Here is a 3321-nt window from a genome sequence, read left to right on the forward strand (position 1 = left end):
TAAGCTTTTGTCCATGAATTTTCATTTTCATCTTTTGATCTTGCCTGCAGCAATTATCACCGTTGGTATTCTAATGGTGATTTTTGTTTCCCTCACTCCTACCAAATTTATTAATTGGAATTCTTCTGTATGGAAGAATTGTCCCTTCTCTTCCATTTTTAAATTCATGTGTGGGATTCACAGGTATTTATTTTATTATTTGGGTTCTAATCCAATACTATTGATATTTATTTTGTTGCTCCTCTTGTTCCAGCTTTGGCCATTGGAGGTCTTGCAGGTTGGCCCCTGTGTCCCTTTGACGTGCCCCTATCCTTTTGTTTTTTAACACTTCCTTACTTTCTGGCATCACAACATGCTCCAGGCTCATCTTATATTTTCCCTGCCCAGGCCTGGAATCAACCATTAACAAAAGAGCCCTGATTCCTTGTATTGGAGAATGATATTTAAAAACCAAGAGCTGGACACTGGGTGTGTTCATCTAGGCCCTCTTAGCCAACAGAGCTAGAAAAGATATGTCTGTATACTAACCCATGTGGATACGCTTGTCTACATTTCTGTATCTGCATGTGTGTCTGTGTGTGTGAGTGCGTAGTAAAAAAACATGACTTGGGGCTGGTCCCGTGGCCGAGTGGTTAAGTTCACGCTCTCCACTTTGGCGGCCCAGGGTTTCGCTGGTTCAGATCCTGGGCGTGGACATGGCACCGCTCATCAGGCCATGCTGAGGCAGCATCCCACATGCCACAACTAGAAGGACCCACAACTAAAATATGCAACTATGTACTGGGGAGATTTGGGGAGAAAAAGTAATTAAAAAAATACCCCCAAAACATGACTCCACTCCAGCACGGCAGGATTCATTCGAGCATTCCCATTTAGCTATTTGAAATTTCTTTCTCTCTGACAGTGAGAAGTTTTCATTACCTTACACAGAGTTTTCAAAGCAAATTTTAAATTTTGTCTTGTAAAATGCAGTGATTTTATATCCTGTATTTATTTCAAGGCTTTTGAATTTTTAGTTACTCCAAGGGATAACATAAAACTTTCAAGCTTTCCACTCTTTAAGAGAAGGAGAGATTTTAATTTAGTCTGTAATTCATGAATTATGTAACAGAAGTGGTCCTGTATTTCTCTGAGAGCTAATTTATTTTTGCCACATTTTAGGAAAAAAGCAATCTAATTACCTGATTATATAATTGATACTAAGATGGGAATGACTCTGGTCTAATCTTCTTCAATTTACATTTTACAAGAGGAGCTTAATAGCCCCCCGAATAATACGTAATTTGTGTATTGGAAATGGGGAGTAAGTATTTTTAAAGGGACAAGGTATGTTTTTCTTCCTTACTGGCTTTTAGAAGTTGCAATTCAAGGAAGCCACCAACGTGGCACCTTATTCCTGAAGGCATTGGCAGTTAATTCTTTCACTTAACAGAATGGCTGTTTCGAAGAGCACTGTGTGATAAACATGCTATACAAGCCACAAATGTGATCCTTGCAAGGAATTTAAAAATTTTCTAGTAGCCACATTATAAAAGGTAACTATAAATAGGTGAAATTAATTTTAAGAATATATTTTAGGGGCTGGCCCAGTGGCATAGTGGTTAAGTTCGCATGCTTTGCTTTGGCAGCCTGGGGTTTGCAGGTTCGCATCCTGGGTGCAGACTTAGCACAGCTCATCAAGCCAGGCTGCCACGGCGTCCTACATAAAAAAACAGAGGAAGACTCGCACAGATGTTAGCTCAGTGACAACCTTCCTCAAGCAAAGAGAGGAGGATTAGCAATGGCTCTCAGCTCAGGGCCAATCTTCCTCCAACACACACACACACAGACACACAGAAAAAGAATATATTTGATCAACAATATAGTTTATTTAAACTAATGTTCTCAATTTAAAAATTTCAGCATGCAATCATTTATAAAAACTTTTAATGAGATATGTTACATTATTTTTTCATATGTCTTCGAAATCTATGTGTATTTTATACTTATTGCATTAATATTGAGATATTAGTATATCTCAATTTGGAATTACCACATTTCAATCTTTCAATATCCACACGTGAATAGTGGCTATTGTATTAGACAGGGCAGTTCTAGAACAAAGGAGTTCCTTTTAAAATGTTTCAAAGTCATAGTCTATAAAGCAATTTGAAAGCCAGTCTGAATGATCTCTCCTTTTCCAGGAAAGAAAGCAGAAACAGTGCACTCATTAAATTAAGTTAGCTGCATATTTTATGGGTCCCAGGAGAAATGCACAAGGCCAGGGAGAATGATCTCAGTCAGAAACTCAGAATCAATCATATTAATTAAACAATGGATAATGTCCAGTGCTCAACACGAGTTTTTAGTTTACAATAAGATCACATTACACCACAAAATGTAGACATTTTCTAATTGTGCTTAGTGTAGGAGGCATATTGACACATTGTTCTATAGACTACCACAGATCCACACTTTGTGGAAAATTACATTTCATCCTTTGTGACTTGTATCTTATTGTAATCTTAACCTGCACTAACATAAATAATATAAACTATCTGTTATGCTGCTCAGAGAAGGTCTGAATCCTCGCCTCTGCATTGGTTATAAAAGAAGTAAGAAAATTCATACTTTATATACAAAGAAGCTATTGAAAGCAATCAACTGTGGTTAACAAGCAGTGCTCTTATTAAAGGGAGACTCTTTATAGAACCTGGTCCAATACTTGATATCAGTATGGGTGTAAGGTCAGTTTATTAATTGTTTTCCGTGTTTATAAGTTTTCTTTAGTTTTATAAGTAGTTGAAAATAATCCCTTTTACTGAAATACAATCTGTGGTGGGACTTCTAGTACACTTATTTACTCCCCCAGCCTTACCTCCTCACCACAGCTGTGCAATGAGTAACATTTAAACCTATGCTCAGATAAAGCCACCAGAAAAATGCGTCACTGAATAACATAGATATTCTGAAGTCAGGCAGGCCAGCCTTCATGAACAGATCCATTTCCATGGGAAAGTTAATTAAAGTGAAGACTGAAGTTGAAACAAAAAGGGCTTCTCAAGGGAGTGGAAACTTTGGCAATCTACTTTCTTACTGGGGTAAGAAAAAGAGGAAGAGGTGACAGCCAGTTCTCCAAAGAGGCCCCAGGGGAAAGCATGCCTCGTACCCAGCCAGCAACAGCATGTTGAGAAACAGTGAACATACATTTAGAAAAGATGATCAAAAACCAAACAAAAAGCAAACACTTATTTTCTCTTAAGTTACCAAAAAAAGATTCAAGGAATACATTGAACAGAAGTTATAATATTCTGGATAAACTACATTTTAAATTGCTTTTTC

This window comes from Equus quagga, chromosome 5 (assembly GCF_021613505.1).
Source record: "Equus quagga isolate Etosha38 chromosome 5, UCLA_HA_Equagga_1.0, whole genome shotgun sequence".
In the NCBI taxonomy this organism is placed as follows: Eukaryota; Metazoa; Chordata; class Mammalia; order Perissodactyla; family Equidae; genus Equus; species Equus quagga.